Below are 25,045 nucleotides of genomic sequence, written 5' to 3'. Positions count from 1 at the left end.
GGGCCTTGGCACTGGGTCCTGAGGGGTGGCTCATGTTGTGTGGGACCATTTGATTTTCTTTCCAAGCCTCCCTAAAGATTAAAGATTAAGACAGAGCAGGTAGGAGAGGCTTGTGATGGTTTATTTTATATGACTAGATCAAAAGGTGCTGGGATATTAGGCTGAATGTCATTTCTGGATATACCTGTGAGGGTGTTTCCAGATGAAATTAGCACTTGAATTGGTGAATTCAGTAAAGTAGATCACCCTCTGCAATGTGGGTGAGCGTCACCCAATTTGTTGAGGACCTGGGTTTAGAACAAAAGGTAGAGGAAGGAGAAATTCTACTTTCCTACTTGATTGCTTGAGCTGTAGCATTGATCTTATGCTGTTCTCAGCCTGCATGATTCTCAGGCTTTCTCACTCAGACTGGATCACAGCACTGGCTTTCCTGGGTCTCCAACTTACATACAGCAGATCATGGGACTTCTCAACCTCTATAATTTGGTGAGCTAATTCTTTATGATCAGTCTCTTCATATATATTCCTATTGGTTCTATTTCTCTGGAACCCTGAAATTAATACAGGGCCAGAGACTAAGAATGTAGAAGCTAACAAATTCTCAGCTTGCTCTGGTGACACTCTGGAAAGCTTAGAAAGCTTTTTAAAACAAACTCTTAACCCTGCTCAAGGAGACTGCTTATCTGTACCACAGGATCTAGGATACCCCTGTCACCCTAGAGTTGAGGAAGGAGAAAAAGAATGAAGAAGCTGCTGAGGCCAGGAACTATCTTAAGAGTACTCATGGACACCTTCTCATTTAAATATCACTATTCTTCATAGGAGTTCTTATTCTCATTTTACAGAAAAGGAAGTTGAAGACATGAGAAATAAATGACTTCTCTAGGGTTACACTGAGATGAGCTGATATCTCTGGAGGATGTTTCTGAATTGCTAGCAAAGCCGTTTATACATCTATCTTTTTTTTTTTTTTTTTTTTTTTTTTTTTTTTTTTTAAATTTTATTTATTTATGATAGTCACACACCGAGAGAGAGAGAGGCAGAGACACAGGCAGAGGGAGAAGCAGGCTCCATGCACCGGGAGCCTGACGTGGGATTCGATCCTGGGTCTCCAGGATCGCGCCCTGGGCCAAAGGCAGGCGCCAAACCGCTGCGCCACCCAGGGATCCCCGTTTATACATCTATCTTGTACTAAATCTTGTCTTTGGACTATGTGGCCATCAGGGCTCCTGAGAATCTGAATGAATCTGACCTTCCCAGACTGCCAGCTACAGAGTGGCCACTGTCCATATGGTTTTGAGTGAAGGTTAGGCCTGAGCTTTCATTGGGTCTTGTCCCAGCTCTTCTAAATGTGTGACGTTGGACAGCTTACTCAACATTCTATGCTGAGGTTTCCTCGGTGGTAAGATAGAAATAGTGAAACCTACCTCTCATGTTGTTAGAATTCAATATGAGGTAAGTGAGCATGTTTGGTCTGTCCTGGCATATAGCTTTGATTCATTGCCTTCACCATGTTGGGTCACACTGGTCGTTTCTATTTTGATCTCCTCTACGGTGTTACTCAAAGATTGTACTACTCTTTTGGCACCTCAGATAGTGGTGTGAGTACCAGTTGGCTCTTGCTGTCTATGTTGGGTGGCCCAGACCAGTAATTATTTGCCACATGAAGGGTCTCATGTGTATTGGGTACGCCATAAACATTTGCTGGCTGACTGAATAACTGATCTCTCTCTTCTATCACTAGTGCTTGTCTTTTTTTCTCAAACCGCTTCTATATTGCCTGGCCCTGGAAACTCAGCTGGTATCCAAGGACAATGAGGTGACCCAAAAATTGCCCACCTGCTTCTAGTCTTGTGACTAAGACAATAGCTCTTCCCTGGACTGGTTATGATAGTTTACCCTTGGGGTCTCCTGCTTTATCATGGTACTGCTTTTCATGCATTGGCACCTGGTAAGGTCACTTGGCACTCCCTTCCAGGAATTACGGTGCTCACTGCCCTCATAATTTCTCCCATCTTTTTCCTGTATTGATAGCTGTGTGATGCTGGGTTGCCATGACAACTGATTGATTAGCATCCAATTCCTGGACTGGGAAACATGCAGCCAGAAAGAATTACAAATGATGCCTGATTGTCTGCTGCCAATAGCCTGATTGCTGCCATTTTCTGGCAGGTAGCTCAGCACTAACAGGAAACCCTGTGCTGTGCAATTATTGCGACGTGATTGATGCATCACTATAGTTACAATCGGCAGTGTTCCCAACTCAGATTTTTTTTAAAGAAAAAAACTCCCCCTTTTAGATGGAAATGCTTATAAATGAGGAAGAAGTATAGAGTGGGGGAGGGCAGTGAGGCTGGCAAGTGGGGACGTATGAGCTGAGCAAGAGCCCAGTTGGAGAGTTTCAGAAGTAATACAGGGAGAGGAGGCAGGAGCAGTGGCATATGGCTGGGAAGAGGGAGAAAGGGATGACTGCTGCCTGTGCTCCCTGCCCCCTCCAACTCCTGGGCTTTGCAGCCGGCTAAGGGGTGGTTCAGAAATCAATTTCAAATGAGAGGCCTGAAAAGTGGGGGATGCAGATGGAGACCAAAGAATATATAGGCCACAGGTGGTGTTCTGCTCAGGCCAATTACTGAAGCTGCTCTCTTGGGTTTAAGTCATTTGTGATGACCAAAGAGCAAGCACCTGGGCCTGGAAATAGGATCAGGGGAAAGAGACCTTGTACCATGTGGAAGTGGTTTAAGAACGGGCCAGTATGGAGGATGGAATGTCCAATGAAGCTGGTGCTTGGAGGCTTTGGGGCAGAAGAGACCTTTCATTTGACCCAGGGACAAAGTACCTCTCTTGTTCCTCAACTGGATGTTGGATACTTCTCAGGCTAGTTGAGAGGAAGAAAGAGAATGAACGTATTTGTGATTGTTAGTAGACTAACTGCTAAAGAATGTAGTCATTTACATTGTCTAAGCTAGCTATTTTTAGGAAGGTTGCTCTCTCTTAGTGTCTTCTAAATCATGTCCACAGTTCAATGATACCTAGTTACTATAATACTGATAATTCTTCCTCTTGGGTTAAAGATGGTTTTCTTTTCACAGTCTTCTTTTAAAAAGCAGGTGTTCCCAGAGTTAGTACTCTTTAGTCACTTAAACCTAAATTCTAGTGTGTGTTTGTTTGTTTGTTTATTTATTTATTTATTTATTTATTTATTTATTTATTTATTTATTTATTTATTTTTTAAAGATTTTATTTATTTATTCATGAGAGACATAGAGAGAGAGGCAGAGACACAGGCAGAGGAAGAAGTAGGCTCCCTGCAAGAAGCCCAATGTGGGACTCGATCCCAGACCGGGGATCACGCCCTGAGCTGAAGGCAGATGCTCAACCGCTGAGCCACCAAGGTATCCTGTGTGTGTGTGTTTAAACCAATTTATTGAGGTATGACTGACATTAAAAAAACTGTACATATTTATTGTATACAACTTGATGAACTTGAAGATAATAATATATCCATGAAACCATCATCTCCTATGCCATAAACACATCAATCACCTCCAAAATTTTCTTCTGTCCTCCTTATTATCACTTTTAGGTTTTTCATCCCCTTTCCAGTCCCCTTATTTATTATTACTGTTATTTGTGATAAAAACATAATACCCAGGGATGCCTGGGTGGCTCAGCAGTGGAGCATCTGCCTTCGGCTCACGGCACGATCCAGGGTCTGGGGATTGAGTCCCATATCTTGCTCCCTGCGAGGAGCTTCTCTCTCTGTCTCTGTCTCTGTCTCTCTCTGTGTCTCTCATGAATAAATAAATAAGATCTTGAAACAAAACAAAACAAAGAAACCAGAAACATAAGACAAGGCAATGATGACGACTCTTGCTACATTTATTCAGCATAATACTAGAAGTCCTAGCTAAGTAAATTAGGCAAAAGAAAGAAATAAAAGGCATCAAAATCAGAAAAGAAAGATGTAAGTTTATCTGTTGGCAAGTGACACAGTCTTATATATAGAAAAACCCAAAGATTCCACACAAAACTGTTAGAATGAACAAACAAATTCAGTAAAATTGCAGAATACAAAATCAAGCATACAAAAAATCAGTTGCATTTCTATATACCAACAATAAACTATCAAAAAATTAAGAAAACAATTCCATTTATTTTAGCATCAAAAATAATAAAATACTTAGGAATAAATTTAACCAAGGAGGTGAAAAACGTGTGCACTGGAAAGTATAAAACACTGCTGAATATGTTTTTGTATTAGCCTTACCTGAATCCTTTCTATCATAATATTTGGGTATTTTTATTTTTGTATTCATTTATGTTTACTCTTTGAAAGTAGGAACTTGGTCATTAGTTTAATCATATAATGTAACCAATAATAAATGAGAACTACATGACTGAATGAAAGGAAAGATGGTTATAATGATGAGGCAGGTTCAAAATACATGCAGTGAGAGTGCAGAGCAGTAGGGTATGATGAGGTGGTCAAAGTTAAAAGAAAATTGATGGAGGCCATGTATAATCACATAATGGGAATCTTGGATCCAGCCTACTTCCACAAGAAGGTATAAGAAGGCAGGATTAGAAATCCAGGCAGACTAATTATTTGTAGTTCTGGACATTATTAGCTATCACTCCTGGATACCATGGTGGAGGTCCTTATGGATATGTGCCTGTCACCTTGGCTAGTGATAAGTATTACTGACCTACGGTATGGAGCTACCCATCAGAAAAAAAAAATTGACATCTGTAAGTTGACCCCAGTAGCCCAATATTTTCAAAGGAAGAAAAGTAGATTAAAATTTTTATTTATTATTTGTCTTCTTATTAGACTGTAAGTGTACCAAGGACATGAACCACGTCTTCTCTCTGTATGTACTTAGTTCTGAGCAAAGAGAAAGCACTTAATATATTATTGTTGAATACATGTACAATTTAATAAAAAGTGAGGCTTGAATCAACCTTTTGAGCCGTGGAGTAAGAATTGAGGAGAAATAGTGAAAATAAATGTGGAAAATTATTTGGGCAGATGAGTAATATCTATGGGTTCTAGGAAACAGAATAACAAAGTCCTAAATTCAATTTGCAATTCCACAACTTAGCTAGGAAACATTGGGCAGATTATTGAACCTCTCTTTTTCTATATGTCAAATGGAGAATAATAATAGAATTTATTTCATAGGGTATTTAGAAAGATAAATTGAGAAAATGCATGGAAAGCAGATAGTACATAGCACAAATTCAATAAATGTTGTGTTATTATTACAATGTTTAATTCCTGGCCTAGAAATGGAATGTTTTTTACTTTAAATGTACAAAACAATGCAAACAATCACTTGAAGAGAGAATATACCTTACGTTGGTACCATGATCAATGATTCGACAGTTGTAGGGGGTGTGGGGAAGCAGGTTTTGATTTACCTGAAATACTGCCAGTTAATGTCTTGCTTGTTGTTGAAAGCAGCTATAAAATACATGTTTTATGGCCCAAATGTAAAAATAAGTCCATTTATGTTTGGAACATTAACTATATCCACATTTGTAGTACCATTTAGGGCCATTCAAAACCATCAGGATTGGTGTCCCAGACTTCAGATAACCTAGACAGATAAAAGCTGGTTTCCATGGGAACTAGTTTTGCTTTCTCTTCCATCTAATTGAAATCCATTTACTGACGTCTGAAAGTTTTCTAAGTACTATCTAATGAGTTCTTCATTTGGTTTACCAAGCTCAGCGCAAGTGCGGGTAACTTACCATTTGCAACATCAGTCAACTTCTGTCAAGTGAGTACACCCTTGAATTTGCTGGGATTAATTCTTTGTTTACTTGGTTCACTTGCAGTTCAGACGTGAAAGGATCAGTTTCCACCAAACACTCTATGCAGCTTGTGTATCTAGGATCTGATATTCTGTTGTCTTTCTGAGGAACCACAGGTTGGTGAACTTTCTGGGGGGAGAAATAGCAAAGAGGAGTTACAAGATGATGACATAGAGCACATTTCTTCACTTGTATCTGAGAGCAACACACACATTTTAGGAACTTTGATTTGGCCATTTAATTGCATTGCATTTGAATGACACTGTTCAATGCATTGTCTTGTTATCCACTCAAGATGTTTTCCCCATGTTTCTGCAGAGCTCTTGCTTTCTTTGTTCTTTCTTCAGAAAAGAATGTAGAAGGACTCTCTTATCTCAATCTGTCTTGTTTTCTAGTGCTGGATAACCATTATCTTCATATTTTCCTATCCTCAGAAAGAGAATCCTTTCTTCAACTTACATTTTCTAGGCCTTGCAGGACTGGGAAGATTCCTGTATGACTTAGGCTGGGCTGTTCAGATAAGGCAGGAAGATCATTGACGCTCAGCCTCACAATTCAGAAAACCAAATACTTCAAATGAGAATATACCTTTTCTTTCTCCAGCCTCTAGCCTCCAGCCTCCAGTACTAGGAATCAGTGCTTATGTTCTTCTATTCAGCAAGTTTCATTTGGAGAGTCTCAGTGACTTCCAGGAGCCAACAAAGCTCTATCTCTTCCTACTCACTGCACTGGTTGCAAGAAGCACCTGGGCCTTTCTGGCAAGCTTTGGGTCTGCTTATGATGTGGGCCTTCCATGTTGCCAGGTTTCTGCCACCTGTTCTGGTTGGAGGAGACAGAAAAGGGCAGGGAGGGCAAGGAAGATCCTGCCAGTTGGCAGGCTGACCTGGCAACCTGATGCCAGGCTGAGCAAGCTGTAGTCTTTTAGGCTAGCTTTGCCTTGGAACAGGTTGGTGCAGGAAATGGCCAGATCTTGGCAAAGAGCAAAGGGAGCCCAGATGGAGAAGAAAGCTTGAGAGGTTAATAGACTTGGGACAATCTTCACTGATGGGCACTAGGGGATCCCTTCAACATGTTTACTAGGCACTTTGGGAGAGGCTCCAGGAAGGCTCTAGTAAACTTCCTATATGTAGCAGTACTTATACCAACGTACTGTTATTTTGTTCTGTGACAACCAGGCTTCATAAAGGTAGAACTGAGTCTTTATCCCTTAGTGTGTCCACAAAGTTTAGCCAGGGTCTAGTGGTAAATCAGGACTCACTTAACTTTTGCTGATTTGAATGGAATTGACAGAAATTGGTAGAGTTATGTTTATAGCCAGAGACACCTGGCTGCCCCAGAAAAGCTAACAATTTGGCACTACTTTAAATAATATTATTAAATGTTTTCTCAGCAGTTATTTAGAGAAATTGAATTGCTGAGTGAGCAGAGGGCTTCTAAGGATGAACAACCCCCATTCATTTTCTAACCCCTTTACATAAAAACTGGCAGTTAAACAGATTCAACCACCTTAGAGACATTTGAACAATCCCTTGTTACTTCAGCTTGCCCTTTGAGGGTTCTCAACCTGGAGGTTCCCTTCATAAGAGTTCTGGTAAATATTTTTGGCACTGGATTTCCAGTGTTATTTTAATGTCACTTATTTATTTATTTATCTATCGCTTTAAAAAAATCAATTAATTAACATATTGCATATTATTAGTTTCAGAGGTAGAGTTCAGTGATTCATCAGTTGCATATAACACCCAGTGCTCATTACATCATGTGCCCTCTTTAATGCCCATTTCTCAGTTACCCCATCCCCCCAACCTCCTTAAGTAACCCTCAGTTTATTTTCTTTTTTTCTCCTTTGTTTCCTATAGTTAAGAGTCTCTTATGGTTTATCTCCGTCTCTGATTCTGTTTTATTTTATTTTTCCTTCTTTTACCCTATGTTCATCTGTTTTGGTTCTTAAATTCCACATATGAATGAAATCATATGATGGTATTTGCCTTTCTCTGACTGACTTATTTCACTTAGCATAATACCCTCTAGTTCCACCCGTGTCATTGCAAATGGTAAGATTTCATTTTTTTTGATGGCTGAGTAATAGTCCATTATATATATGGTATATATATGATATATTCCATTATATATATGATATATATAATATAATGTGTATATATATATATATATATATTTTTTTTTTACATCTTCTTTCCATTCATCTGTCAATGGACATCTGGGCTCTTTCCATAGTTCAGCTATTATGGACATTGCTGCTCTAAACATTGGGATACAGATGCCTGTTTGGATCACTCTGTTTGTATCCTTTGGGTAAATACCTAGTAGTGCAATTGCTGGGTTGTAGGGTAGCTCTATTTTTAACTTTTTGAAGAACCTTCATACTGTTTTCCAGAGTGGCTGTACCAGCTTACATTCCCACCAGCAGTGTAAGAGGGTTCCCCTTTTGTTGCATCCTCACCAACATCTGTTGTTTCCTGATGTGTTAATTTTAACCATTTGACTGTGAGGTGGTATCTCATTGAGGTTTTGTTTTTTTAAGATTTTATTTATTTCATTTTGAGACAGAGAATGAGAAAGAGAGTGCACAAGTGATGGGGTGAGGGGCTGAGGGAGAGGGAGAAGGAGTCTCCCTGCAGAGCAGGGAGCCCAGTGCAGGACTCCATCTCAGGACCCTGGAATCATGATCTGAGCTTAAGGCAAATATGTAACTGACTGAGCCACCCAGGTGCCCCTCATTGTGGTTTTGATTTGTATTTCCCTGATGCTCAGTGATGTTGAACATTTTTTCATGTGTCTGTTGGCCATTTGTATGTTTTCTTTAGAGAAATGCCCTTTAAAATAGTGCTCCAGTCAACTTCCTGGATGCTCTTAGCTTTAATCCAGTGTGCCAATATGTCTTTAGAGATAGGTTAAGTAAACTACTGCTAATTTTGTTTTGTTATATATAAAAAAGAATATTATTATAACTTTATAGGCCTTTTGAAAGAAGAGTAATAAATAACAAATTCTTGTGATAGAATTACTTTCTATGTACATCTACGAAAGAAAATAATTCTATCACAGGACTATAACAAAATGAGTTCTGTTTTTGTGTATTTTGGAGACGTGGGCCATAATCATACATATTTTACATTAATATAATCATAGTGAACATAAAATTTTGCTTTCTTCTTTATTCACTTCACACTATATTCGGTGTTTCTCTATATTATTCTATTCTTTTTCTATTTTTAATAACTTTGTAATATTCCATCAAGTGGATAAACAAACTATTTAAATTATTTACATTATTTTTTGCTATCATAAGCAACCATTCAATGACAGTTTTGTTTATATAGTTTTTTTCTTGCTTAAATTATTTTTTCTAGGATTAATTTTTAGAAGAAGAATCAAAGGCAATGGTGTGCTGGAGCTGGGTCATACCAGTTTGTGACAGCACATTTTGCAAATCTCTGTATTCAGGAACTTCTATTTGCACCACAAAAATTGACAAAGGCTGCAAATTCAGGCTTTTTTTGTTTTGTTTTGTTTTTAGTTTTGTTTTTAGAGAGCTGGCTTGCTAGCAAGAAACTGACCAAGGGGTATAAACTCGTTTATAGCTTTTGATATATCGGTTGTCATATTATTATTATTATTATTTTAAAGATTTTATTTACTTATTCAAGAGAGACACAGATAGAGAGGAAGAGACACAGGCAGAGGGAGAAGCTGGCTCCTTGCAAGGAGCCTAACGTGGGACTCAATTTTGGGTCTCCAGGATCAGGCCCTGGACTGAAGGCTGCGCTGAAGCCCTGGGCCGCCAGAGCTGCCCTGTCATATTATTTTTAAAAGAATCTTAACCAATATATGCATGACTAGGTTGACAGACATCTTAACTTGAGGTGCAATCATAAAATACTTATATTTCTTCAATAGTTGCTAAGTTGTGTTTTCCCCAAATCCCTTTTCCCTATGGGCAGTGGACTCCCTTAATATATCTGAATCTAATTCTATAATTTTTAGTCATTTAAAACAGTATCATTTTGGGTGTTAAGGCTTAGTTTTGTCTATTTAAATACTTTAAGTTTTGATTCAAAGCCCATTTTATTTTCCTTGAGTGAGTGTGACTCCAGAATTTGGAATGGAAGGGATTATCTGCTACTCTATCTATGGTTGTCTCTGTCTTCCCTCTACTTACTCACTCGAATTGAGTTGGGGAAAAGGAGAACGATACATATTATTGTCCAGCGTGTTGGCTGTTTTCTTCTTTGTTGATCAGATCTGTGGTTCCCCCATCAGTATTCACATAGTCTCTGCCCTTTCTACTGTCCATTGCTGCTTCCTGTGTGTCATTGACTGGCTATAGTAACTTTCTGTGTGGTCAATACCCTATTACTAATTTTTTTTCTCTTAAAATAACTAAAAGCTAGACAAAATATATGTAACAACACATTGGACATCAGACAACACATGAGAGTGATCACTGAGAGATGGATAAAAGCTAGGTAAGCCCTGTGATTGCTCTAGCTTGAGAGATTTGCCAGATGGTAGCTCAGGGAAAGAGAATCCAGGTAGATCTTGAGTTGAGGGGATGAAGCTGGGAGTCTGAGGAGACTGAGAAGAGAGTAGACAGAGTAGAGTGCAGAGAGTAGAAAGCTCAGTGTAAGGACTCCAGAAATATGCAGAGGGTTCCACTGAAGGCTTTACTGAGTACTGATCAGTGTGTATGTGGAAAAGTACTCAAGGCCAAGGAAAGAACCATCCAAAAGGATTAGAGGAATATATACCAGAGAGCAAAGAGCTCTGGGAATTGTTATTCACAGCAGCAGAGTGAAAATTTCATAATTCACGGGGCCTTGGGTAGAGTAGTCAGAAAGTTTTGATTTAGTAGTAGGGCAAAATTAAATCTATACCTAATGCTGCTGTGGTCTCATTTAACAAAATTTAAAGGCAAGACATACAAAGGATCAAATTCTTTCTATTAACTGCATTTCAGTGCAAAGCTCAAGAACTTTAATAGAGATATAAGAAATCCAGTAACAACTTAGTAAATATCATAATGTCTTGTATCCAATAAAAACAAAATTATATACAGAGAAACAGGAAAATAAAATTGATAATGAGAAGAAAGGTTAGTTTAACATTTGAAAAATCAACCAATATAACTACCCATTTTGACTAACTAAAAGAGGAGAAACACATGATCATCTTGATGAACATACAAAAAAAATGTGGAAATCCAGCATTTTAATCTTGATAAAAACTCCCACCAAACTAGGAATAGCAAGGAATTTCCTCAACCTGATAAAAGACATCTATGAAAAAACCTACCCACAGACATTACATATAATGGCAAATAACTGAATGTTTTCCTCCTAAGATAAAAAAAAAAAAAAAAAAAAAAAAAAGCAAGGAGGTGCACTTTTGCCACTTCTATTCAACATTGTACTTGGAGAATTCAACCAAGGTAATAAAGAAGAAAAAAGAAATAAAATGCACCAAGATCAGAAAGAAAGAAATAAGCCTGTCTTATTTCTTAGAGAACATAATTATCTTTCAAGAAAATTTTATGAAATCGACTAAAATTCTAAGGAAATGAAAGTATATTTAGAAAATTTACAGGATTGGGGCACCTGGTGGCTCAGTAGGTTAAACCTCCAACTTGGTTTCAATTCAGGCTCATGGGGTCGAACCCCAAGTTGGGCTCCCTCTTCAGTGCAGAGTCTGTTTGAAATTCTCTCTCTCTCCCTCTGCACCTACTCCCACTCATGCTCTCAGTCTCTCAAATAAATAAATAAAGTCTAAAAAAATTACAGGATGTAGGACTGATATACAAAATCTAACTTATTTCTATATACTAGTAACAAGGAACCAGAACTTGAAATAATATTTTTAAAAATACTACTTTAAAAAAATAAAAAATACTACTTTAAAAAGCATTATAAATATGAAATACTTAAGGATAATTCTGGGAAAATTGACCTGTGCACTAAAAATTACAAAACTGAGCTGAAGGATATTTATGAAGACTAAATAAATTGAAAGATAAGGCCATGCCATTGAATAGGAAGACTCAATACTGTTAAGATGTTAATTTTCCCCAAATTGATCTAATGATTCAACATAATCCCAATTAAATTCCAGAAGACTTTTTTTTGGTAAAAATTGATGTTTATTCTTAAATTCATAGAAAAGTCCAAAGGAACTATGAGGGCTAAAACAAATTTTTATTTTTATTTTTAAAAGAAAAACAAATTTGGAGGACTGTCACGACCTGATTTTAGGAGTTACATAGTAATAGTAATTAAGATAATACGATATATACATAGATAAATATATCAGTGGAACAGAATGAGTTTGAAAATAAACTATGCATAAATGGTTAATTGATTTTCAACAAAGGCAATTTTGTTGGTGGAAAAAAAGATAGTCTTTTAAACAAATTGTGCTGGAATAGGTAGATATGTATAGACAAAGAAAGAAACAAAACCCCAACAACAAAAAACTCATTTCTTGCACCATAAAAAAATCTTTACATGGATCATAGATATAAATATACACTCCCAAACTATATTACTTCTCAAAGAAAACAGAAGAAAATCTTCATGATTTTGAATTAGGGAATGATATCTTAGATACAATACAAAAAATACCCATAAAAGACAAACTTGACAAATAAGAATTGAGAATTTCTGCTCTTTGAAAGATACTGCTGAATTTTTTTGCACATCAGAAGGACTTATATCCAGAATTTATGGAAAATTTATATCCTATAAAGGACTTATATCCAGAATTTATGGAAAATTATCAAAACTCGACAATAAAAATACAAATAACCCAGTTAAAAAATGGTCAGATTAGCACTTCACCAAAGAATATACCGTTGGCAAATGAACACATGGAAATATGCTTAACATTGTTAGACATTAGAGAACTGCAAATAAGAGCATAATGAGATGTCATTGCACATCTGTTAGAATATTATGAATTAAAATGACTGGCCATATTAAGTACTGCCAAAAAGGTGGAGGAATTGGAACTCTCAACTACTGGCGGGAATGTAAAATAGCACAACCACTTTGGAAAACAGTTTGGGTGTTGCTTAAAGAGTTAACTATAGACCTGTGATATGGTCCAACTATTCCACTCCAGATATTTATTCAAGAGAAATGAAAACATGTCTATACAAAAATTTGTACATAAATGTTCATAGCAGCTTTATTTTGTCATAGGCAAAAACTGAAAACAGCCCAACTATTCATCAACAAGTGAATGAATGCAACAAACAATGGCATAGTCACTCAACAGAATACTATTTAACAATGAAAAGGAGCACAGTACTGATACAAGTTACAACTTGGATGAATTACAAAGTGATATGCAGTACAAAAGAAGCCAGAAACACAAAAATATGTGCTATTTGATTTCTTTTACATAAAATTTTAGAAATGAAAAATGACCTACAGTGAAAGAAAGAGGATCAGTGGCTACCTGGGGACAAAAGGAATGGGAAATTGTGTGAGGAAGGGATTACAAAGTGGAAGAAAGAAGCTTTTGGAAGTGATAGATTTATTATCTTGATTGAGGTAATGGTTTCATGGGTGCCTGAGTGATAAGTAAAAACTTACCGAGTTGTACACTTTAAATATGTACAGCTTATTGCACGTTAATTATATTTTGATAAAGTTAAACATGATTAAATATGTGCAGGGGGGCTCATTATGTCATGATATATAATATCCAAAAATAAATATTGGGACTATGCCATCTGAAAGGGGACGTCACAAAATATTGGCCACTAAGTTTCCTACGAACACTCAAAATTATAACAGAGGTGAACACAAAAATTGCACAATACCACACATCAAAAAGATAGAAGGTAAAACACACCAAATTTTTCCATACTTTAGTCAAGAAAGGAGATTCCATGATATTTTAGGATAAAAGTGAATATGCTGTTGCTCAGTAAAGTAGCTCAGTTATTGCCACAAAATTCACTAGCTAATGTCTTTCTAAAATTGCCTTGGGTCTGGAGGCCTGGTAGTGTTCCATTTTGGATTGAGTGTTTCTTGTAAACCTTTGCAAACCTACTCATTCATGTGGACAGCGACTCATTATGGAAGGTGTCGCCATGTGAAAAGTAATACTATCTAACCTCTTATTTGTAGAGAATAGAGTCCCAAATACAACTGAAGGTGTATTTTGATTTAGTTTTCAGGAAATTTGTCTCCTTTTTCTTTTTTTTTTTTGGAAAATGAAAACAAACAAAAACAAATCCTTGACCCCTACCCTCTGATCCCTCCCTCCCCACCCCCCAGTTTTCAGGAAATTTGGACAAATTTTGCTGTCCTAAAGAATTCTGAAGAATTCATTTTCCAGAAGTACAGTGGCAGGTGTTGGGTGAAATTCACCATTACCTCTGGAGTCAGTGTATCTGGAGCTCATTTTTATTTCTGCATTCCTGTCCAGTAGTTCTGGCAAGCTCTAGAATCAGAAAAGATTCAGTAAGTTCTACACTGATATACTGTTGAGTTCTCAGGAAAAAAAAATCAGGACTAATACTTGGGGTAAGGAAGAGCAGAGAAGGAAGATTAGATTCTCAAGCTCTACAGTTTTGGGTCCTTTATTTAAGTGGCCAAAGTTGGAGAGAACCAGTGGTGGAGATGATCCACAGTGAAGCAGGCATGACTTCATTGTTCTCCATTTTATGGTATATTTGGGATACTGGAGAGATTCATACTAGAAATATGGATGCCTATAGTCTGCACCAGGACATACTTAGGTGTCTTGGATCTTAGGTGACATCACCCTTATACTTCAAGGAAATGGATTTTTGGAGTCTACATCTGTGAAAGCCTTTCCTAAGAGGTCAGACTTAATATTAACACTAATACTAATCCTAACCCTAATACTAATACTAATACTAATACTAATACTAGTATTAATACTAATAATGACCCTAATCATGACAATAACAATGAAGCAGAGGTGAAAATATCTAAAATTTTATTAGCTATCAGCAGAATTTTTCTTTGGGAGAATGATGCCTTTGAGAGAATCTTGATAGGATAAAAGCTGAAATTCTGAGAACATGGATAGTAATAGTTACAAGGACAATCAAAGAGAAAAATGGATTTTATTCCTGAAAAGTAAGTTGATAGTAAGCTGTAATGTACATGCAATCAAGTGGCCCACGAAAGGTCTAAGAACATTTTAGAATGAAAGAGCCTAGAATTCAGTTTTAAGTTCTTTGCTTTGCTCCCATTAAATCCCTCTTCTGCTACACCTTCTGTAACCACTAAATACACAAATTGTTGTGTCTAAGTGCTATTCAGTCATTTACTTACTTATGATAAAAATCATGGTAGGGGTTGGATTTCCCATCTGGGTCAATGTGGAGGATTACAAAAAGAACATGTGTGAAATGGATGATCCATAAACTGAGTGATCAAGAGCACAGAGCTGAGATGGTCAGAGAAATTTCCCTTACAGATTTTACAGGCATTTTGGATTTTAGATGTCCATAAAGAATGGAATTTGGGTTTTCCGTAAGAAGATTTCAACGGGCAGAAGATTTCAATGTCCAGGAGACATCAGGTTAATAGTAATAATAATCATCATCACAACTATCATTTATTGTTTGTGTACTAATAACGTCAGGTATTTTGCGGGTATTTTGCTCACCTCATTTTGTTTTATATGCCTACTTGCTCACACATGCTTTCTCAGTGACCTCCTACTGGATAGCAAATTCACTGAAGGAAGACACCATGCCTACTTCATTGCCCCTTGTTAAAGGGCACTTATCATGGTGCCAGCATGTAGTGATCACTTAATAGGTATTACTTATTAACACAGCAGGTAGTTAATAAGTGACATTAAGTGAACGAGTTAATTTGATGAATGAGTGAATTTTGTAGATGAAGAAATGGGTTCAGAGAAGTTCACTGACTTCCTAAGGCCATGTGACTAATAACTGGCAGGGTCAAGATGCTTCTCTCTGTGTCTTTCTGCTCCAATCACTGTGGTAACTTCTCAAGAAAGGTTTCCATAAGCTTAGGAGAAGCTTATGTTTCTGTGCCAGATGTTGCTTCCTTTCTCATAAAATTTGGGACGGGAATAAAGAGGCACCCTGAAATAGCCTGAAACCAGAGGCTGAGATATAGTTGAGCTATTCTGGTGTCCTGCCCACAGTGTATGAGTTATGAGAGCACCTGCTGATCCCATGTCTAATGCCTATACCATTACACTGTATGCAGCCTTGGAGTTCAGACCAAGACCTCACCTTTCGGGGCTGATAATGACATGGGTAGACCTGTGGGCTCTGTTTCTATCACAATGGCCTAGGCTGCCTTGTATAGATTCTGGAGAGGAGGAGAGTGCTGAGACCAATGGTTTGGTCGTGGGGGTTTGTGAGTGTACATGGATCTGTGTGCCATAACCAGAGTAATTGTAATATATTCAATCAGATAGTTGCTAATCACCAGCAACTCATTCAGTAAGAATAGTACACTTATGTGTCACCTACAAGGAGATCCATATGATCTCTTTAACCAGAAAATGCCAAACATATCACTGGGTTTTTGTGCTAATAAGCATGGAGAAGATATGATCTATTTTTTTTTATTTTTCCCTCTTTTGGTGCCCACCTTTGCCCCACACGCAGCAGTTAGTGTGGTCTGAAGCCTCGGTGGCTTCTACAGGTTGTGACGTCCTTTATCAAATCAAGCCCCTGCTGCAGACAGTGAGCCACTTAGGAATCCTGTGTTTGAGTTTTGTCCAAAGAGGAATCTCTACTCTCCTAACCTGCCTCAAGAAATGCCTATTTCCTGATGGAGGAAAACCTCAAACTCTGCGGACCTCCTAGGATTCTGACCTGTGTGGATATAGATTTCTGAGGCAGAGTTAAATTTTTACGTAGGTGATCTTTTATTTTAAAAAAATATTTATTTATTTATTTATTTATTTATTTATTTATTTATTTATTTATTTATTTACTTATTTGAGAGAGAGAGAGAGAGAGAGAGAGAGAGAGATGAGCAGTAGAGAGGGACAGAGGGAGAGGGATAGAAACAGACTCCCTTGCTGAGCAGGGAGCCCAATGTGGGGCTCAATACCAGGACCCAGAGATCATGACCTGAGCTGAAGGCAGATGCTTAACCAACTGAGTCACCCAGGTGCCCCTTATGTGGATGATCTTGAATACCTTTTCTTGCAATCTTCAGAGAAAAGCCCTGGGAGTTGGGAGTGCATAGCACCCCAGAACACAGGTGAAAGAGCACAGACATTAGAATCAGAAAATGCTAGGGTCAAATCCTGGAATTGTTCCTTACTACCTGATGGCTTCAACCAGTCAGTTATAATTTCTTCGCCTATCAAACACAGAGAATAATGACCACCTCTAAGGGAGATCACAAAGGCTAGCATGCTATGTATTATGATTTTTAATTGTTATATATTATTTTAATACTATATATGTAATATATTCTCTGGAAATTGTCTTTTATCATAGTTGGCATATAGTAAGAGCTCAAGAATTGGGAGCTACTCTCAGTTATCAGATCTGTTATGTACAAAAAGACGTTCATCACAGCATTGATTGTAAACATGGCATCAACGTGTGCCAATAAAGACATGATTAATTTGGGCGCCTGGGTGGTTTAGTTGGTTGAGTGTCTGACTCTTGATTTCCACTCAGATCCCGATTTGGGTGGGGTTGTGGTGGGGTTGAGCCCTGCATGGGGCTCCTTGCTCAGCAGGGTGTCTGCCTGAGATTCTCTTTCCCTCTGCTCTTCCCACTATATCCACTCCCTCTCTCTCTCTCTCAAATAAATACATAAATCTTAAAAAAAGACATGATTAACTGAATTATAATGTACTCCTATGATAAAATATTATGTAGCCATTGCAAATCATGATATTTAAAGAAATGGGAAAATGTTCACAAATGTGTAAAAAAGAGACTCAAATCATATACATGATTCAAATTATCTGTATGTATATGTATAGCCTAATTTATACAAAATTAACAAAATGATGCTATACACATATATTGAATAGAATTCTACTCACTTCCCTAAAAAGGATTTGGAAAACTATACTCCCAAAAGCTAGAGTTTATCTAAGTGGTGAGAATATGGGCGGTTTTCATTTTCTTCTTTATTCTTCTTGTATTTTCCAGATTTCCCACAATGAACATTTTCCACCATTATAATACACAGAAAAGCAAACATTATTACGTTTAAAAAATGGTATGAAAAGCTGCACCTCGTTTTTTTTGTGTGTGTGTTTTGTTTTGTTTTATTTTATTTTAACAAAGCAACAGCTGCTGAGAACCATTAACTTTCTCCTCCATCTATCCAAATGCCCTGACCTGGGCCTGACATGAGTGGAACAGCAGTGACCCTCAGTCTGCCGGGCTAGCATCACAGAAGGGCGCCCCAAGGCAGGGGCAATGCCCAGCCTTGCTGGTTGTCCTCCCTCCTCCTCTCTGTTGGCGTTTCCTCTGGTATTTATTCACTCACATAGCCTATAGAGTTAAAAGAGGTTTGTTTCTTTTCAGGCTGTTGAGTGCAGCCAGGGTAATTTAGTAGAAAAATGTCATGCTAATGCAATTCAAAGTTCAAATGATCTTTCATTTCGAGGGAAAGAAGAATGTGTGTGCAGTTGGAATGTTAAAACTCACTACTTGCCCTGCAATTCAAATAGAAATATGAGCTGCAGGGGCTACATAAGTCACATGAAGTACTGTGAGTGAAATGCGCAAAATGAATAAAAATGATCCGGAAGCCGTTTATTAGCATTGCTGGGGGCCAGCACCAAACAAGAATCGTGGCCATCAGAAGCTGCGTGGGGAAGAAGGAGTGTTTGCATGAAATTACAATAATCCTGAAATAATAAGGAAGGAAGTGATCAGTGAGGTCCTTCTTGTGAATGTCGCCCTCAGCCCCCCAGAGAGTTGTGCCCTTTCCAGCCCACATTCCCTTTCCTCTACCTCTTACACTTCTACTCAGCTGGCTGCGTTTGGCAGATGGTGGGGGGCTGGGGGGAGGCAGGTGGAGCCCAGGGGAGTGGGTGTGGTTGCCCACAGTGCTGCCGGCTCTGGGGCCTGGGAGGTTGGGGATAGTGTGGAGAAGTAGTGGTCCTGGGGCTGTGGTTGGCCTCCTCAGTAGCACACCAGGTGTGTGGAGGGCAGTTCTGTCCTTACTCCACTTCGGATTTCCACTTCCCTTCTGTCACAGAGATGTGCTCAGAGGGAAGAATGTCAGTTATTTACGTCTTAATATAAATTTGCCACCTTACTTCAGCTCATAAGAGATTAACGTTTTCAGACATAGCTGTTATGATCCATTGACGTTTTTTATTTTTTCCCTCAACGCGTGAAAAGGATGTGAGACAGCAGTGTGCAGATAGTTTTCCCAAATTTCTTTCTTTAGTTTTAAAAATAATATTAACTCTATCTCTGAGACCTCTCTGGTTACCACAAACAGAACCTTTGCCGTCATCATTATATCCCCCATCTTTGTTATGGACAGAATTGTTTCTCTCAAAATCCATATGTTGAAACTCTAACCCTTAGTGTTGCTATATTTGGAGGTGGGGCATGTAAGGAAGTAATTAAGGCTAAATGAGGTCTTAAGGGTAGAGACTTGATCCAATAGGATTAGTGTCATTACAAGAAGAGATACCAGACAGCTCTCAATCATACACACTCTCTCTCTCCCCCTCCCCAACCACTCCTCTCCCTCTCTCTTTCCATCTCTTTCCACCCCAAGAAGAGGTCATGTGAGCACACAGTGAACTGACAGCCACCTATAAGTCAAAAAAAAGAGGCTTCAGAATGAAACCTACTTTGCTAGTACCTTGATCTTTTTGACTTTCAGCCTCCAAAAAAGTGAGAAATAAATTTCTGTTGTTTAAGTCGCTCAATCTGTGGCAGCCCGAACAGGCTAATCTTTTATAAACAAACAAATCCCAAGGGAACACTAGGGATATAATTGATCTTCACATATGCAAAATCAATAACATAACAACTCTAAGAAACTGAAGAAATAAAACAACAAAAATAAAACTAGAATTCAAGGCATGTATGTGTATGTGGTGTGTATACAGGCAAGAGTACAGGTGTTCGTTCTTTGGAGAGTGTTAATTTTCCATTATGTTTCATCTAAGTGGTTGAAATGTTTTCCCGTATATGTTTTAATGTAGAGTAGAAGAGTGTGATGCATAGATTTTTGGTAGTTATGGGAGAGGAGGTTCTGGAGATGAGAAGAAAGGAAAATGAATTATTTTTATTTTACATCTGGGCCCAATAGCAGAAAAAAAAAGGAATTACATTTATCTTTATGCTCATATCCCAATATATCTGTTATATATCATTTCCCAAACTGACTTCCATAGAGTACAAGTTCTGCAAAGGGGTGTTAATGGAAGGTGTTTTTTGTTTTTTTTTTTTGTTTGTTTTTTTTGTTTTTTTTGTTTTTTTTCTTTGGTTAAGTGAGTTTATGAAGTGTTTTGCATAATTTTTCAAAGACTGTGTACTGTGGCTCTCCAAGAGGAAGACATGGCCTGCAGCAGGTCCCAGCATATTTGACCAGGGCTCCCTTTACATCATTATTTTTAAAATATTTTATTTATTTATTTGAGAGAGAGAGAAGTGGGGGAGAGAGAGAGAACAAGTAGGGGGAGGAGCAAAGGGACCAGAGACTCTGCACTGAGTCAGGAGACCGATTTGGGGCTCAATCCCAGGACCCTGACCCTGAGATCATGACGTAAGCCAAAGTCAGACCTTCAACCAACTGAGCCATCCAGGTGCCCCTCATCATTCATTTTGGAGAATGTGCTCAAAGCCATAGTACTGCAATGGAAGACCACAGATGAGAAGTCACACAGTCCAATTCTAGACCTGCTTTTCCCTCATTTGATGTTTATCCCAAGCTAGTTGCCTCTGGGTGCCCCAGTTGTTTTGCTATAGAATGAATGGCAGGTTGTATGATCTTGACTCTTCCCTCTTCTCTAGCATTTTGTGATTCTACTTCCATGACTTCCTGGCTCCACTGACCCACTTGTACTTTGGGCAAGAAATCCATTTCCCTATCTATTCATAAGTATAGAAGTGGTCAACCTACAGAGATCTCTTGTCAAGAGCAAATGAGTTAATGCAGGTGAAAGTGCTTAGAAAAAATAAAGTGCTAAATAATTTTTAATGTCTTTGGGAAAAGGGTTATGACTTTTCTGTCATTTTAAGTGCTGTACAAGCTAGGTGAAAGAAAGTATGAGGAATGATGTATCACTCAAAGCTCAAGCTCTAAAGTTGAGCTGCTGGGATCTAAATTTTAATTCTGCCCTTTCTATAGGAATGATCTTGGGCAGGTTACTAATGGTCCCTTCCTCAGTTTCCTCAGTATTAAAATGGAAATACTTTCTGCTGTAATTCAGTGAGAATTAAATGAGACAATATGAGTTAACTGATAAAAACAGTGCTTGGTATTTAATACACTCCAGTAAATATTAAGTTGTCATCTTGTTTTTGTCCTTCTCCATCATCATCATCATTATCAAAGCAGCAGCAGCAGCAGCAGCAAATAAAGGAATATCCACAGAAACAGCAGCAACAGCAATGAAATAAAGAAGAAAGATGGAGTGGTGGAGGTGGTTAGTACATTCTTAGTTTAAAAACTCTTAAATCTTCAAATGAATCGATGTTCCCCTTAACTATCTGTTGGCTTCTGCAAGGGTTGGTCTTGCTATTAACAAATGTTCATTGAGCCCTCCATTGCGCAAGGAACAGTGCTCACTAAAAAGGCAGGTTTCCCCCCCTCAAAAAATTATGATTTAGAGAGAAATAAAAAGTGTAAGCTCTCCAAACAATGAGAGGAAAATAAATACCGGATAGCATTCTGTGTTTCTTGGTTAAGTCTGTGAATGTTCATGGGGAGAGTAACAGTCGAAGGATTCATAGAAGAGGTGTGGCTTGACCATGTTCTCTAGTGAGATACATTTGGAAAGCAGAGAGGAGAGGAGAACTTTATGAGGAAAGAAATAAAAGTAAGCATGATGTATTGGAGGTGGAAGAGGACACCAAAGAGTGTGGACTCAGCGAGTGTTAAGACATGTATTGGAAGGTAGGTCCTTGAACATTAGGCAGAGGAATTCAGACTTCATACAAGAGAAAATCAGTAGAAGACAAATTGCTTTTCTTTTTAAACTGTCTGCTTTCTCCTTATGAAAGTAGAAAGGTCATGCAGTGAAAGTGAGTCATCATTCTTTCCCACTCACTTAGCATTCAGCATAAATCAGTGTTTGCCTTGGGTGAATGGGCAGGTAGTTATTTGCAAGGCTGAATCAAATCATGCCGCTGGTATGGGTGCTGCCTGTGGTCCTTCTCTCCCTATGCTGGCCAGGGTTCCCATTCAGTGGGAAGGCACTAGTACTGGCAGATTGAAGGGTATGGTGTTCTTGAAGAAGGTGGAGAATGGGAGTTCTTGCATGGTAGGAGAATCTCATTGAAGAGCTTGTTTTTGAAATCTTGGAGGTGGGAAAGTCTTCTTGGGCTGGGGTGGGTGTGTCTGGAATTTTAACTTCTACTAGATAGATGATTATATCTTAAAGCAGAGAGAAGTGCTTTCATGTGGATTAATAAAACAAGGACAAATTGTCTTTACCGTACAGCCCTCCTAGAAATTTGGACTTTCAATTTGGGGCACTTAAAAGCCCATTAAACAAAGTCATTGTGCCACTATTGATTGCATCAGCCCTACACCTTCCACTGTCAGCAGTGCCAGGCTCCATCCTTTCTGAACCTGGCCACCAGCATGAGTAGTCAGCTATTTAAGCAGAAATGATCTTTTGTGAAAATCTATATATTATTTAATGCCTTTGCCCTTTGCCTCAGCTCTCTCTCTCTCCACAAGTTTCTCAGCCAGGATTTCAATCTGCTTTGGATGCTTTGCAAGGAGAAATGTACAGCAAACTCCTGTGGGAATTGTGACTCTCTGTCCCTGAGGTCTGGAGTCTCATAATTTATAGTTCTTTCGTGCTGGGCCTCTGCAGTTTTTTAATGGGGTCTTGCAATAAAGTTTGGGTAGGGAGAAATCATTTCACTTAAAAATGGTTCTGCTTTGACAATCTCTGTGTTACTGGGAGTTTTTCTTCTCCTTTGTCTTTAAAGCTAGAGCCATTTCCTAGAATAAATGTTGCCTGAACACTGGAGAAGAAAAAAAGGGGGAAAATTAAGTTTCTGAAAGATTCGGATACCAGCAATGCATCCAAATGGCTTTGGCAGTTCATTGATCAATTAACGAATATTTAATAATTGCCTACCACATGTAAAGCATAATGTTAGTGACTATGGAGAATATAAAATTTGAATAAAATCTTGTGTCTCTAACCCTCGAAACTCACTTTTTACAAAATTCAAGCTGGACTCATTGGCCTTGTATCCCAGGCCTCATGTAAACAGCTCCAACCCACATTTCTACACATGCTCTATGCTCCTGCTAACCTAGATTAACTCACATCCCTTTGATCTAAGGATAAATGCTCCTTGTAATGTCAGATCTCTACCCTCATCATTTCTGTCTAAGTTTTATTCATTTTTACAGGTTAATTTCAAATACTGCCTCCTCTATGAAGCATGCCCTGATTTGAGCCTTGGTTGAAAGTACACTTTCTTCTTTTCAATCTTCCACAGAACATTGTATTTCTCTTGCTTTGTCCAAAGGATAGTGCTTGACAAAGTAGGGAAATCAAAAACATTTGCTGATTGACTAATTTAATAGGGTTAAAAGGGCTCTCAGGGTACTATGGGATTGTCAATATTAAAGTGGTAGAAAGAAGACTCGGTTTGAAATTTGAACTTAGGGACCAATTCTGAAAATTAAAACAAGAAAACATTAACCGAATTGCCAAAAAAGACAAAATAGTATGTGTTTAAAGGTATGTATGTTTATAGCCATACGTGATAGTGGTATTTTCACAAACAATCTAAAATGTAGCATACTGAGATGAGTGCTACTCTTCAAAATAGTCACCTTCAGAGATCTACTTCACCGAGGCTGCCACTAAACACACCATTAGCATTGAGAAGATCCCAGCCCTTGGCACTCCCACTCCAACCCACCCCTTTCATTTCCTGCTGTTGTAACATGAGCCAATCTACAAAATTTCCACTTGGCAGGAGTTTCAGGGACACCAACAGTGTCCACAGGACTGCGTTCAGCAGGTAAAAGGCAAATCATGTTCATCATGAGTTTACAACTACGTTTGATGGAATCATATGAAAAAATATCAAGTAATAATGCAAAAAAGTCCATGAAACAGTATAGAAATGAGCCACCCAGATGAGAAGAACTACCAGAATTTAGGGAGAGAAGCATGTGAGTAGGAAAGGTCAGATGTGCAAACTGAGAGGGTCCCCAAGAGACTTCAGGGAATGGGAGTGGGAGATTGGACATTCTGGCTGGAGGACTTAAAGTGTCTAATATTGTAACTCACGATTTCACTACCCATTTCAACTTCTCTACTCCCCAAATTTCCTCTAAAAATTAGCTGTACCTCATGATACTTATTTTGGTACATATCACCAAGTGTACTATAGTTTTCAGAGCAAAAAATCCAGTCAAGTTTGCCTTCTCGCTTGCACTGATGCCTTTGTGTAATCAGCCTCCCATTATTACATTTCACACAGATTGCTTCTGTCTCTAAGTTCAGCCTGAAAATAGAACCCCAGATCCTCACAGCTTTTGTCTTTTCAATATTGTTCCAGTTATCTATGGCTGTGTAACAAACTACCCCAGAACTTAGTGGCTTAAAGCCACAGCCATTTTAATATGCCTCATGATTTTGTGGGTCAGGCATCTGAGCCAAGTGATTATTCTGTTTCACACAGTATCAACTGAGGTCATTTTACTAGTATTCACTGGAGTGTTGGTAAGTCCGGAAAATGCAAGATTGTGCTCTCTTATGTCTGTCTTCTCTTTGGGGATGGCTAAAAGATAGGACTCAGATGAAAGATCTAAATGTGAGACAAGATTCCATCAAAATCCTAGAAGAGAACACAGGCAACATCCTTTTTGAACTTGGCCACAGCAATTTCTTACAAGATACATCCATGAAGGCAAGAGAAACAAAAGCAAAAATGAATTATTGGGACTTCATCAAGATAAGAAGCTTCTGCACAGCAAAAGAAACAGTCAACAAAACTAAAAGACAACCTACAGGATGGGAGAAGATATTTGCAAATGAT

The 25,045-nt window shown here is 38.3% G+C and overlaps 1 long non-coding RNA gene across 1 annotated transcript in view; it reads right to left on the bottom strand.

The window, feature by feature from the left end:
• The window catches only part of LOC102154450, a 56,595-nt gene that overhangs the window by 16,190 nt on the left and 15,360 nt on the right, over nucleotides 1-25,045 (bottom strand). Inside the window, exon 3 of the long non-coding RNA XR_005378260.1 lies at nucleotides 5,755-5,946. This is a non-coding gene — a long non-coding RNA (uncharacterized LOC102154450). The remainder of the gene's footprint in view (nucleotides 1-5,754; nucleotides 5,947-25,045) is intronic.

This window comes from Canis lupus, chromosome 25 (assembly GCF_011100685.1).
Source record: "Canis lupus familiaris isolate Mischka breed German Shepherd chromosome 25, alternate assembly UU_Cfam_GSD_1.0, whole genome shotgun sequence".
In the NCBI taxonomy this organism is placed as follows: domain Eukaryota; kingdom Metazoa; phylum Chordata; class Mammalia; order Carnivora; family Canidae; genus Canis; species Canis lupus.
The sequence above is the reverse complement of the archived record's forward strand: the minus strand, read 5'-3'. Positions and strand labels throughout refer to the sequence as shown.